At 43.3% G+C, this 14,211-nt stretch overlaps 1 protein-coding gene across 2 annotated transcripts in view; it reads left to right on the top strand.

The window, feature by feature from the left end:
• tbcd (tubulin folding cofactor D) overlaps nt 1–9,154 on the top strand; it is a 38,732-nt gene extending 29,578 nt beyond the window's left edge. For both annotated transcript variants that reach the window (XR_004020292.1, XR_004020291.1), the window contains exon 40: nt 8,849–9,154. The gene's annotated coding sequence lies outside the window, so the exon portion shown is untranslated. The remainder of the gene's footprint in view (nt 1–8,848) is intronic.
• The last annotated feature ends 5,057 nt before the right edge of the window (nt 9,155–14,211 follow it).

Below are 14,211 nucleotides of genomic sequence, written 5' to 3'. Positions count from 1 at the left end.
TGATAGAAATAGCAGATATACGATAATGATATGATTGATAGAAATAGCAAAAATGCTATAATTATGAATATGACAGCTGATGCGGTCTCCCTCCAGGAAACCGCAGTCTTTATAAGTTTGCAAAAAGCCATAATCAGCAGCACACCAGGCATGCGCTCTCTGCCGAGGAAATTACCACGTTGTTTGGAATTATAGTCATTTGGACATGGAAGCAGCTGTATAAGTTTGGGAATGTGGCTTAATTGCTAAGCCTGTGTCCTTTTTGTAGACCACACGTTAATGGGTGGTGTGTTTTTATATCAACAATGCTTACATATGCTTGTAGATAATGTGGCTAATTGAATGGAAAAGTGGGATTTTTAATTCCTTCTTGTTATAATACGTTTTCTTATAGATTTTTTTTTTCCATATATATTTTCCATTCATGTATTTGCTTGAATAATGGACTCTTAGTTTAAACTCTGACCACCTTATTCAGTAGCATTCAGTAGCCTATTAAACTGTTCCCATAGCTCGTGTCTTCTGAATACTGACTGCCCTTGTTACAGCGTGCACCATCCAATTAGCTTCCTTCCTTATCGCTGCTGACCAGGAGGAGGCTGACAGCTGTTATCAGCTCCAGCACCTCCCAGATTCCACATTCACCATTCATAGTACGTGCACAGCCTTTCTGTGTACTTGCATCCTCATAGGGAGCTGTGTTTATTGTTGAGCTGTACTTGTCTGACCTGTGAGCAGTGAAGGACAGATACTGTTCTGCTATTATTGCCTGAAAGTGCAGGACAGGAGCTGCGTGTTGTTTGGGTTAAAATGACATTAAGAGACCTGCTGAGAGTTCGTTGTTGCCTTCTGAGTGATGTCCTCCATCCACTGTTTGTTTGATAAAAGAAGTTCAGGAGTGCTTACTTAACATCATTTAGAATTGTCGAGGTTTTTCTCTCAGATAAGATTTGTTATGCATTCATAGATGCTTGGTTATGGTTATGATAAGATTTAGCCTTGAAAGGCAAGCTTTTTTTTTTTTTTACTCTCTTGCTCCTCCCTGAAGTTAAAGATCCAGTAATACTTCTAGTATATAGAGCAACTTTATTGCTTGGCCAAAACATTTTGGCTAATGGCCTTCAGCAGACTCATAAAACACATTACAGTCAACATTTTAAAAAAGATGGGTACAGAGCAGAAAAAATACAAACAGCCAATCACAAAGGTCCACATGCACAAAGGTCATTGACGCATCAACAGGGATGGGCTATGATCTTGTGGTTTAGAGTCAGTCATTGTTCCTGACCACAAACCGAAACGCATTGGTAAAGTACTGAAGTTGTTCTATTTACTACAAGTGTTACTAGAGCTTTAATTTCTTGAGATCTTACCATCAACTCCAGGGCTCTTCAACTCCAGGCCTTGAGAAGCCCCTATCCTGCACGTTTTAGATGTGTCCTTGATCCAGCACACCTGAATCAAATGGCTGAATTACCTCCTCCGTATGCAGTCATGTTCTCCAGAATCCTGCTAATGACGTCTATATTTGACTGAGGTGTGTTGAAGCAGAGACACATCTAAAACCTGCAGGACAGGGGCTCTCGAGACCTGGAGTTGAAGAGCCCTGATCTACTCTATGCACATTGAAAGTAGGTGAAGCTGTGGCAGAAACTGCTTCTGAGTTTCTGCTCTTGCTTTTTATTCTAATCTAATCTGTTCAAGCTTTTTTTGTATTTCTTTTGCCAGTCCTTCTGTCACACCAATGCCATTTTACCATGCGATTTTGGGCTTGAAGCGAGCAGTGTCTCGGTCCGGTTCAGATGAAACTCCTCTTCCTGTTATCTCTCTGGCCTCGGATGAACCTCATTTATTCGCTATGTTTGTGAGCCTGTCTTCAGAGGTTGTCCTGCTGCTGCTGCTCTGTGCTCTTGAAGAGTGACTTCATGGAGACAGCTCAAACTTCAGGGGTCTGGCTCGCCTCTTGTTTGGACGCTGGCCAGAATGAGCTCATCCATGACAGTGCGTCCAGCTGCTTAGTCGTAGGAGTGCTGTTCTTTCTTGACCTTTTCACCCAGCAACAACTCTTGTGAGGTGGCTGGTGTGAGGACGGGGGTTAGTGTGAGTGCGACACGGTTCCCAGAAGCTCCGGCAGGGACTGACCACTGGCAGCCTGCCGCCCCCTCGGCGCCTGCTAAGCAGCACGGCCTCAGGCCTCCACTGTTCCCTATGGAGAGGCCCAGTTTGTTCTGGACACACGCCAGCACTGAGCGGTTGGGGGCAAGGCCAGGTCAGCTCTCAGGGGTGGTCTTGTAGTCCATGCGTGTGAATGTATGCGATGATGATTAGCTCGTGTTTTGTTTTTGTGTGATTCTGTTATTTTTGGTTTGGTGTTAAGCTCTCGGGCTGTAAGATCCCTCTCTGTCTTTGTCGAGCCCCCCAGCGTGTCCTGGGAATAGAGAGGAGGAACAGCACACAAGAGATTATGCTTCTTATTCATTCAGCTATTTCTATGAAGATAAATGCTGATGGGGTGCGGATCCTGAGGGAAGCTGTTGTCAGTTAGGGGATACAGAATTGCTAGTTCCAGCACTGCTACTCATGCTACACTTCCTTGTGATGGTGCTGTATAATATCAGTGTGAGTTAGAGATCTCTGGAGCATATAAGCTATCAGCAGGCCAGAAAGATATCCCCTGGGAGGAAGATAGCTGCACTGGGCTGTGTGCTGGGCTCTGTCACTCAGTCATCTCCTGGCCTAACACAGTCAATCTGGTCTCAATCTGCAGCAAAGCACACGAGCAGGAGGGGGGCGGCCAAAGGTCAGAACCTGAGAAGGAGTCATATCTCTCCCTCTCTCCCTCCTCTTTCTTGTGATCTACTTCTCCATCTCCACTACTTGGCCACCTCCTCCAGTGCTTCACCCACTTCTGCCTTAGCTCACCATTTGGAATTCATTATCCAACCCGGCTGGAGTTTTCTGATAATTAAAAGGAGACGTTCTCGATGTTCCCTCTCAGATTAACGGCTGTTCTCAGGGATCAGTCGTTGGCAGGGCGAACACAGCAAGGAGGCTGGTGCTCATCCAGAGCTGGGGGTAAATCCTAGTGTACATATATAGTGTGAGCGAAATCCGTGTTTTGTTTTGTTTTTAAGTTAGCAGTTTTGGAGCTGGGATTTGCGATATGTAGGAGCAGAGGCTGGGGGAAGAGGTGTTCATCTGGGGTAAGTTAAGGCTGTGGTGTGCAAAAGTAAGCTATCAAAAACATCTGTCACACAGCAGAGCTCCTCTGAACTCGTGGGTCAGCTCTAGAAATCGGCTTAATTTGCCTGCAAAGTTTGGCAGTGGTGCTGCTCCAGCACAGAGGCCAGACACACTTGTTGTTACATTCTGATCAAACCGACCCTCCAAAAGTGCACCTGGTCAAACTGAGTTCATTACACGTCTCTGAAACCGTGTTTGACAGCGCTGACCTTTATTACGAGGACTTGGCTCAAATGGGTATTTGCATTTTGTTTCTCTTTTCACAGTTGATGAAAATTGTACCCGTTATTCAAATATATCCGCGTGGTATGAGAATAAAAATCTGATGACAGCCAGCACTAACGTGAACCTTCTGTCCAAATACATTAATTTGGTTAAACAAATTCATAAAAAAAAAAAAAAGTCAAATAAAGTTGAAGTTTTAGCTAAAGAAGACTTCATGTGATGCAATACAAAATGAACTCCCATGCGCTAATAAACTAGTGAGGATTTTCTGTTAGTTAAAACAGATGAATCACATCAGATTTCAGAGGTTATGACTTTCAGCTAATATGAGTCATTTTCCTCTCATACACCCTCCTTATCTGTGAGCACATCTGCTAGACGCAGGTTATTTTCTCTGCATGCCACAAAACACAGTTCTTACTATCATTTTTCCTGGCAAATTTAAGAGTTACCAATTTGCAGTGTGACCTCAGTCTAAGTCAGTCACTTGTTTGCTGTGGGAGCATGTGATGAGTCCTAATGTCAGTGCAGCCAATTTGATCTCTCGGGGTGGTGTACGAAGCATAGCTGATCTTGAACTTGTGACACACAGCTAGCCTGACAATTCACAGCTGCGGGGCCCCAAAGATCATCACAGGACTCTTAAATCAGATGATATGGTAGCTGATATGGTCTATTTTTATTATGTTGACAGCTTTTCTGCAGTTATATATTCCTTTGTCATGTGAGGCTATAAATGTTTCAGGATGTGCCTTGTTTCAGTGGCAGCTGTATCCTCCGATCATAGTTGCAGCCGAGGTCAGATCTTTTGAAATCAGTGGCATACTCTTGGTAAGAACAGGGTCACAAGAATTATTACTGATCTTCATGGATCTCAAGAGGAGATCCAGGCCACTTTAGAAACAACCAGCATTTATGGCAATGTGGATCTGCTCCAACGTACTATTAAAGGTAGCATGAAAAGCTCTGAGCCTTGTGGATGATCTAGTTTTCATCTGTTCACGTAAAAAAAAAACAAAAAACATTCAGGTATGTTTTTTGCACCTTTTCTCTGTTCTCAATTCAGTCTTATTTGCTCATGGATAAAAAAACAAAAAACAAAAGCAGTTTAAACATTTCCAGTGTGGTTGTGGCCAGTTTTGTCTTGTCTGGTTAACCTCAGGGAGACAGATTAGTGTCGTGTGTTGAAAAGCTCTCAGCATCTGTTTGTTAGCAGCTTCCACAGTCAAAAATAGCAGAGCACAATTTGTTTTTATTACAGCCTTTTCTGTCATTTCTGCTTTAACACCTTGTCTTTCTCCCGAAGTCCTAATTACAGGGTTGGAAGTCATGATGTGTTTGGCACATAACCTCTGCTTCTCTTAAAAATGTTTCACCTGCCTCATGCATCATTTCCTGCCAGCCTCCAGTGAAAACAACAGCCAGGGCTGTTGCAATGCCACATGTGTGGCTTGTTAACATGATAAATATTACACTACTTGCAGCACTTGAGCATTGTTGTGAAAAGAGCACTTAAACTCTGTGTAACCTAGCAGTGTAAAATCAAATTTTAGAGACACTGAACCTATCAAAACACGAATCTTAAAGCCCTCTGTTACTTGACTCTATATGTGATGAGTTTGCAGGCACATTTTTGCATGTTTGTGTTTTAAAGCCCAGTATGAAGAATGTCTTTGAAATCAGTCGTGCGCTGAGAAACCGCAGGCTGGCAGTGCAAGTAACAAAGAGGGTTTTAGCCGAGGGGCCTCTTGAGTCAGCGATGCCATGCCTCTCTCTCCCCCACATAGAAGGCCTGCTGCTGTAGTCACAGGGCAACATCAGCAGCCTAATAAGAAATTTATTTTCTGCTCCAATCAGGGGAATTCAAACATGTGCCTGGGCCAGCCGCCTTCCTCTCTATTCCACTATTTTAAGAGCCAGACCAAGGGGGGTGGAATTACACTCCAATATACTTAATCATTTCCATCAGTGATGTGGAATACAGAGCCCTGCTGCTCCGGGGCTGTTTCCATGAGGCATATTCACTGTCCACATAAATGTCCTCAAACAAACTGAGGGGAGATCGCTGCACAGCTACTACTTGTACAGAAGCTTGTCAATGATGTGCATCACGCCTGCTTTTTAATCGAGCAGTGTGTACAGAGTAACTGTAGTGCTGAGAAAGAGAGATAGTGAGAGATTTTGGGGGTGCAAAAGAAAGGACAGTGGATGCGGTCTCGGTGGTCTACCAGCGGCTGTCATCCTTAACGAGTGACTCAACTCTAGGAAGTGGCTTTTGACATACGTAAAAGTAGTGTGCACATTGCTCTAGTCTGATCAACTGTTTATCAGCTTGTTTCCTTTTATCCTTCACATTCAGTTGCATGTGCCCGGTGTCAGAGAGGCAGCGTTGTCACGTGGCTTTTTCTTTTTGTTTGTAGTGGTCTTATCATATTTTTCTGAGGTCCCTCCGAGAGACGAGAAGATAAAATTGCAGGATGTGGGATTCCCCCCACAAGAAATAATCATCCCTCTTCCCGCTTGTCCTGTCATCTGTGTGGTTAAGGGGGCGGGGGATCAGAGGAAGGAAAAAGCGTGTGCAGAAGCACAGGCGAGCTCGCACGCTGCGGGGAAGATCACAAAGACTTTGGCAGGAGGGGTGGCTGTGATGTGGCGGCCCTCTGATACACATGGGCACCATTCTGGCCCTGGATGGCAACAGTGGAGTACTGCTCACCGGAAAGCCCCAGCCGTCTGCTGCGTGACACAAAAAAAAGAAAAAAAAAAGGCTGCTGTGGCCCAAACGTTTCTCCACCTCAGAGCTGCCGCTGCTCTGTAAGACCTGGACAGGAGTTTGGTACAAAGCAGCAGTTAATCCAACCTCGCCTTAGCAACTTTGTGTTTAGAGGATTCAGAACAGTTTATTTTAATTGGTCTAAATCTTCATGCCGTTTATGCTGGTGTTTGCAAAACCAGAAGATTCAGTGAGTCCCGTAACCAGCGAGTCATCACTGACGTTTAAAGGTGTAGTCACCCCCGTCACACGATGTTTTGATTTTCTTGCTTTATTTTTGCCAGACAGGTTAACCTCTCCTACCAGTGCACCCTCTGACACACTCTGCATTAGTTGTGGTGGAAAGACAAGCCTCTGCATGTGGATGAAACAATAGCTGCATAAACCATATTTATCATTATGGCAAGAGGGTAAACAAACAGTAGTTCTCCTGTGTGGTCCTTCTCTTTTATTTGAACTTTTGCATGCTCTGCTTATCACCTAAAGTATCCTGATGAAACGCTGACATGAAAGTTCGCCACGTGACAACCTTGAAAGTTTGAATCCGAGTTCACCTGAGGCGCAGCTGGTTCACAAATGTGGGTGCATCGACTAGCATCAGAAAGTGTGAAGCATTAAATGCAACTGATGCAGCAATGGATGGGAAACGACGCCAACTGATTGTTAACAGTGAGTAAGTGTGAAAGTCAGCACAGCGCAGGTGAGATAAAAGGTTACAAGAAAGGAAGGAGGGAATTTTTAGTGCTATATTAGACCTGGTAAAGTTTTTTTTTTCTCTCTCTCGTAAAGTTATACCTTTTATCTTTTCGGTTAGGTACGGCTTTAAGCAGTCTGCTGAAAAACAGCACACATTTGTCACAGAATAAAGGCAACAAAAATAAATGGACAGACATTGTGTAAAGGGGTTAAAAAAACACCTCAGGAAAGCACCTTTCAACCTTTAACTGTTAAGATCTTTTCTACTCTGAGAAATCACACAACATCCTTAAGTCACAAAGAAATGACTGGAGTGACTTCCAGAGGTGTAGGATGCAGTGTTTTAAAACCTAAAATAAGTTAACATATCTTAAAAAAGATTTTTTGTTATTTTATAGTAGAGTTGCTTGGTCTGACCTATAATGATCTAGCCCTGCTGTTTTGCCCAGCTGTGCAAGCCATATGTGCAGGAGGAGGATCTACGTATATTTGTGTTACATACAGGGACTGTGCCAAGGGGTGCTGAGAGGTGGCCACTGCTGCCACTGACAAACGTTTGGCCACTGTGGTCACCCACACACAACTAATAGTGAGGTTTTTTTTTTAGAAGCTGTGTGCATACTCAGAGAATTAGAATTTACACTAAAGGGGTGTCCACACAGCAACGTGGTGACCAGAGACCGTAGACGGTGAAAGACATCCAGCGAATTCCAGTGACTGCAGGCAAAAAAACCACTGAAGTGGGCAGGTCCAGAGTTCAACTTTTCTCAACTTCAAGGTGAATCACTGACGCGACTGCCAATGAGAGTGCAGGATACCTTTGATTGACGTATGACAGGGGTAGCAAATGCATCTGAACGAGACTTTGCCTGAATATCGTCACACATACAGCAGTTAACTACCACCTCCACTGGTTTCACAACCAAACAGGATTTTAGATTGATATTATGTGGATTTTGAGTAAATCTGTAAATTGCAGTAGCTGTAATATTATACCTATAATATTCAGTAGACCACCAATATAGTATTCACCAAATATTTTCTATAAGCCAAGTTGCAAGACCCAAACACCAGCATAATTTAGCTTAGTATGCAGTGAAATTCTTATCTACAAGTAACTTTTGAGTCACTCCACTGTGAACGTTAGACTGCTTACTATTAGACCTTGAGCAACACTTAGTATAGTGAACCATCTGTTGTCAGTCATTTTAAGTGTTTAGATAGTCAGCGAGATTTCAGCTAAATGGGTGAGTCATTAACGAGAAGTTATGAGTTGGTTTTTGTTTCCCCAGAAAAGCAGTAGCAGCGTTATGACTGCTCAGGTCTGCTGTTTACAGTCTGTGATGGCCTTTGACTCCTCCCCTCCTTTGCTGACCCCCACCAAATCCTGTATTTATTAAACAACCCCACCACCTGTCTATGCAAGAGGAATGTGAGTGCTGTCAGGGCCCAACAACCACCACCGCTGCTGCCAGTTTCTGCTTCCATTTTGGTGGAGACAGGAGAGGGAGGGAAAGATTAACCGCTGGACTGCTGTGGTTTTAGGCCTGCCTTACAGGACCATGCAGACTGCTGGTTCTCTCATTAGCCTCCCTCTTTTTCCTTCCAAATTCTCTCTTTCCCCTTCATTGCGCCGCGATGTGCCAGTGGGTTTTTTGGAATACTGAAATAGCCTGTGTCTTGTTTTATTTGTCAGGCATTCAGTGAGAATTCCCCCTCCAACCCACAGCTGGCTCAGGAATGTCCTCTCAAGTCTCCACTCACTTCATCACCTCCTTGTCCCCCACTCCCTCTTTATTATTTCCCTCCTCTCTTCTCCTGCACTGGCTCTCCATTGTCCTTCTCTCCCCACATTGCTCCACATTTTATCTCTTTCCCTCATCGTGTCCCTCTGTCTGCTCGTCTTTTCAGGGATGGTCGTTAGGAAGGGGCTGACTTGGGGAGAAGAGTCGATCGGTGCCAAAGCTCACAAACTGCTCGCTGCAAACACAAAGAGTTGCTGTGGAGATGGGATCACATATGGCTAAATTGGATTTGCTCACTTTGTCTACCCGCGCACTTTTATTATTTCTCTTTCTGTCTGTCTCTTGCGCTCCTTAATGTTACTTTTCCCTCTGTGAAGCTCATTTATTTATTCTAATAATCTCTCAACTGTCTACTTTAAAAAGATGGCTCATAAGTAACAGTTTTTAACAGAGATGCACTAAATAAAGTGATGACAGAAAGAAAGTGCTTATATGTGAAGGCCTGTTGTGAATCCTCTGCGTCTTATTAGGTATAACAATGAAATAATGGCTAAAACAGGATAGTGTTTACTGAGAGTATTGGGACTGACCTTTAAAAACAAAAGATATGGAGAATTGATTAAATTAATGTGCACCAGTAGACTGAGGTGAAATTACTTTTTTTCTGTCTCAGGTTTGAATGCATCACTGCACATCTTCCCAGGCACAAATGTAAATAATTTATAGGCTTCACTGCATGCAGCAGTCAGTTCTTTCATAATTTTCTGTTCAGGATTATAGTGTTTTAGGTCTTCACTTCAGGTAAAGAGGTTATCTCACCTGAAAGGAGCTGACTTTTTCAGCCTTTCAGTGAATACGTGCATACAATACACTTGTAAATACACTTTTTTTTTTTGGCCAGAGTAGCTGCCTACTGGGGCCAAAAACAACATTAGCAGAGCAGTGGGACTGAAGCAAAACTGTAAAGTTGTGGGCTAGAAAATGAAAAACTGAACTGAAAGGATGCTATCAAGCTTTGCGTAACTGCAGTTGGGTAATAATTCTCTGCTGGGAATACAAGTCACATACAAGTGGTCCTATTATTGATGTTGATTTAGAAAAACACATTTTAGCTTCTTTAAGGAGAATTAAGCCTCAAAACTTAAGTTACCCCCTGGGGATGCCCCCTCAAACCAGTCAGGCTGCAGTTTAGAGCCATATCAGTCCAGACTCCTATAAGATAAGCAGTGAAGGCACAGGGATTTATACAGAAGGGAGTGCTTCAAATATGGATGTTGGTACAAATTCTGAAACATGAAGCACAAAGGCCGATCCAAAGAGAAAAGTTTTAAGAGGAGATTTTAAAGATTTTACAGATTATACATTCTGATCTGACAGTTTGGGAGTTCAAACGGCAAAGGCCTGCTGACCTTTGTTTACTAACCGAGGCCTCGGGATACTCACCAGTCTAAGTGAGCTCCCAGGCACATGGGGGTTAGTAAGGCAGGGATATGATTCAGAGCATGGCCATTTAATGCTTTGAAAGTCATTAGTAAGATTTTAAAAATCAGTGCCAAATTGAACAGGCAGCCAGTGTAAAATTGCCAGCATTGGAGTAATAGGTAAAAATAACACGTCTTTATTTTTTAGCTCATCCAGCCAAAGGACCAATGAGCTTGCTCCATGATGAGGCGTCCTTCATCCTTCCACAATCCTCGAGAATCGCTACTCCTCCTAGAGAAGATGGGATTTAATCAAACTTGCACACAATGATTACTTCTTCAGCCAAATTGTGCACAAGGTCATGGTCACATTGGTTGTTATCAAGACATTTTCATTTTCATTAGTTTTTTGCAGTGCTGTCAAGCAATCACAAGAATATTTGTGCTTCACACATTACATTAACCAATGAATTTTTCATATTTAGTCATGGCCAACACCCTATTTTGTCATTTCTCATTGATCTTGAACTGCAGCCACAAGATTTTGGTTCATCCTTGAGTCCAATTTTCTGTGTGTGTGTGTGTGTGTGTGTGTGTGTGTGTGTGTGTGTGTGTGTGTGTGTGTGTGCGCATAATTTAAAGACACGTCCATAAGGAATTCCCGAGACAACGGAAGAGAAGGGATGGTAGGACGACTGGATAACATAATGACTTCAGCTGCAGAGGCAGAAAAATAATTGGTGAAATGTGAAGATGTTTTGAAATGTGAACCTATTCCAAAAATACCTTCGCTGAGCAGAGTTTGTCCTTAAATAGTCATCCAGTGGAGTGTATCAGAAGTTGTATGGCAGCATGGTTTTGAATCGTCCACAGAGGACTATTTTATGAGTTCAAATACCTTTGACATGCCACAGGGGTGAGCATGTGCTCCCTGCCAAGCTACCTGCACTCAGCTCTGCAGAAATCAACAGCCAGCTTAAAAGAGATTGCTCAAGGGGTGTTATTAAGTAAGCATAGCTGTTATAAACTACAGCCAAAACCTGTGACCTCCGTCTGTTTCTAATGATTTACAGCAAGAGGCTGCGGTCTCCTTCATTTTCCAGTCTTCTCTTGGGGAACAAAGAGAGCGTTGTTCAGGACACAGAGAGTGTAGTAGAAGCAGATCTATAGATGGGGTTAGGTCAATGTTAAGGTGGTTCAGTGAGTGTGTTCTTTTCCCCTGAACATACACAGCAGCTGGGTAAGGTTTGTCTATACTGAGTTCCAGACTCATTTTTGATATTGAAAGATAATAATCCAACACATCGTGGCCTCTGGAGGAAGTTTGATTCCCCTCCCCTCGTGGTACACTGCCATAAAAAGTTTTATCATGCTACAGTATCTTCCAGAGAGCACAGCTACACCCAGTGTTTCCGATTCTCTCCACCCGCTCCACCCCCTCGGTTTTGTCTTTGTCTCAAACCTAAGTTACTTTTTAAGATCAAGAAATTCCACAGAATGATTAACACAAATTTCTCCACAGAAAATTGCTCAAAACAACTATGAATGGACTCCTGCAGTGAATAAAGGCTGGCTGTGGGCTTTTGTGGACTATATATATTCTAATGCTCCATCACCATGCCATGAATCCATTGTTAAGCTCTTGGTTTCCCAAACACAACAATGGAGCAGTGCATCATGAATAATACGGCATCTAATACCTCATGAAATATACATTAGTTGAAGTGCTTTCAGAGCTCTGTAGCACATCATCCTTCATGATTCATACGTGCTCTCTCCCTCACATGAGGGAGAGAAAGCATGCAGCGGCACTGTGCCGGTGGAAGCACTTGTTGATGGTGAAGCTAAAGTGAACCAGATGTACTGGATGGGACATGCTGCGTTGCTCCTCGCTGAGGTAATTCCTGGGTTCTGTTTTGAGTTGGTATATCATTTGCATGCTCACACTGGTGTAAACTTTAAAGACAAACAGGGAAGTGTTTTGTACAGGTGTTAAAGAAGTTATTTTGCTCAGTTTGGCATGATCCCAAAGGGAAAAATTAGTAAAGAGAGAGGGGAAAAAACCCCACAAGAATCCGTACTTCCCCTATAGAGTTACTGGAAAATTTGTCCTAAGGAGTATTTCATAGTAAGAGTGGTTACAGTCCTTCCAGCCACAACCTCCCCTTCTCTGAACCTGTGAATCACGAGCAACACATAGAACCACAGTTCTGTTAAATGTGAATGCAATATGAAAAGCTCCTTTATGGAAATGGAAATTTACTGGCATTTATGCAGCACTTTCCCAGTCTTACTGACCACTCAAAGCCCTTTGGTTAAATGTGGCTTGTAATTCATACATTCATACAACGCTTTATTCCTACTCTAGCCTACTTAAAATCACTCGTTGACCTAACGTGCATTTATAAATTACACATGTGAGATGTCAAAGAACGCTATGGTATGCATGTGAAAAAGAATGGTAAATATGTGGTAATGTCTTCGAGAAACTGTATCTCAACAATTTCCCTTTCCAACGGTCTGTATCCAGTTCTGTCACACACGAGACTGAACCAGAGCTTTTCTTGGAGCATATGTTGCAAGAAACCTTGAAGGCCAGATCATTAGCATTTGTCAGATAATGTATGTCCTTGTGCCCAAATGGTCCCAGACACAAGACAAAGGCGTTACTCCCTCATACTTTCCAGGAGGGAAAACTGATACGCCAGACCTTGAGTCCAGATCAAGACTTTCAGGAGACTTTGAGTTGTTCTAACTTGTCTCATTCAAACATACCTCGGTGAATGTAAACACACACAATATACAAAACACTGACTGGAATGTCAAGATAACAAATAGTACGTTTTACTTGCGACTCAAGGTTCCTCATTTGTGTCTGAATACTGTTTGAGGGAAGCTTTGGCTATTGCATGCTTCCAAAATGTCTTCAGAGATTTTGGGATACAGATCAGGTGCACGTTGCTGTGTTGGGCGCAGCACTTTCTAACCAAAAACAGAAAAACGACAGCTGGCATAAGCACTGAAAATCAAAACCGCTGGTCTCCTCTATAGTCTGTGTGCGCAACTCTGCTTAACATAGCAGTGACTTACATGACTTGCAAGATTAGATTAGCTGGATGGGGAATGACTTACACTTCAGTTTTTAAAACCTTCCCCAGAGACTGTGAAGAGCTGAAACAGCCATTGTTGACCACGTCTATCACTTTCTGACCACAGTGCAGATGTGCAGCTCACAAATCTGTATCACCTGTGCGATGCTATCATGTTAATATGGACCAAAATCTCTGAGGAGTGTTTCCAGCACCTTGCTGGAATCTATGTCATTATGAATTAAGTCAGTTCTGAAGACCAAATTAGGTCCAACCCAGTACTTGGAAGGTGTAAAGGTGTAAACCCCAAGAGTTTGTTTAAAATAGACTTAAATAGGATGAATCTTCATGCTGTCTGATATTCTGTAGTCACAAAGTAGCACCATCTCTCATCAGATCTTTTACATGCCAAGTTCAGCAGGGACAGCATGCAGGTCCATTCTTAGGTAAACACAGAAGTTGCAAAGCAGAGCCCTGCTGTCCTGGTTCGTTGTCGGGGGACCGCAGGCATGCTTGGACACATCAGCCCCGGATCACATTGCTTTTGTTGGGCCTGTCTGAGGTCCACGCTGCTCCTCATGACATCAAAGGGTCATGTCAGTGTGCGTTAGCAAAGATGAGAGGCGGTAAAAGCACAACTCAGTGGAGTGTGATCAGTAGGGGCCACGGTGCACCCTCTGGACAACACCGTGTTGTGTTAGCAGGCAGGGTAATCATGCAGCACTACCAAAACACCCAAATACAGGAGCTGAGATGAGATGAGATGAGGAGCCAGCTCGTAAAGGTGTACAGGACAAGCAAGAACAAACAGGTGATGATTAGGATGGAAAAGAGGTTTAGGTGGAACATTTGGATGGAGGCAGAGGACACTGAATGGCTAAATGTGGATGAGACTCTGCTCATGTGGTCAAATGACTCACTAAACACACACAAAACAGGCTACTGTGTTATCTCCTGTATGTGCCACTGGACTGAATGCATGTACAACATTCGGCTGTTTGATAAGCGCTACAATAGGA

Source organism: Archocentrus centrarchus, chromosome 8 (genome assembly GCF_007364275.1).
Source record: "Archocentrus centrarchus isolate MPI-CPG fArcCen1 chromosome 8, fArcCen1, whole genome shotgun sequence".
NCBI classification, from domain to species: Eukaryota; Metazoa; Chordata; class Actinopteri; order Cichliformes; family Cichlidae; genus Archocentrus; species Archocentrus centrarchus.
This window is presented reverse-complemented; position numbering and strand designations above follow the sequence as displayed.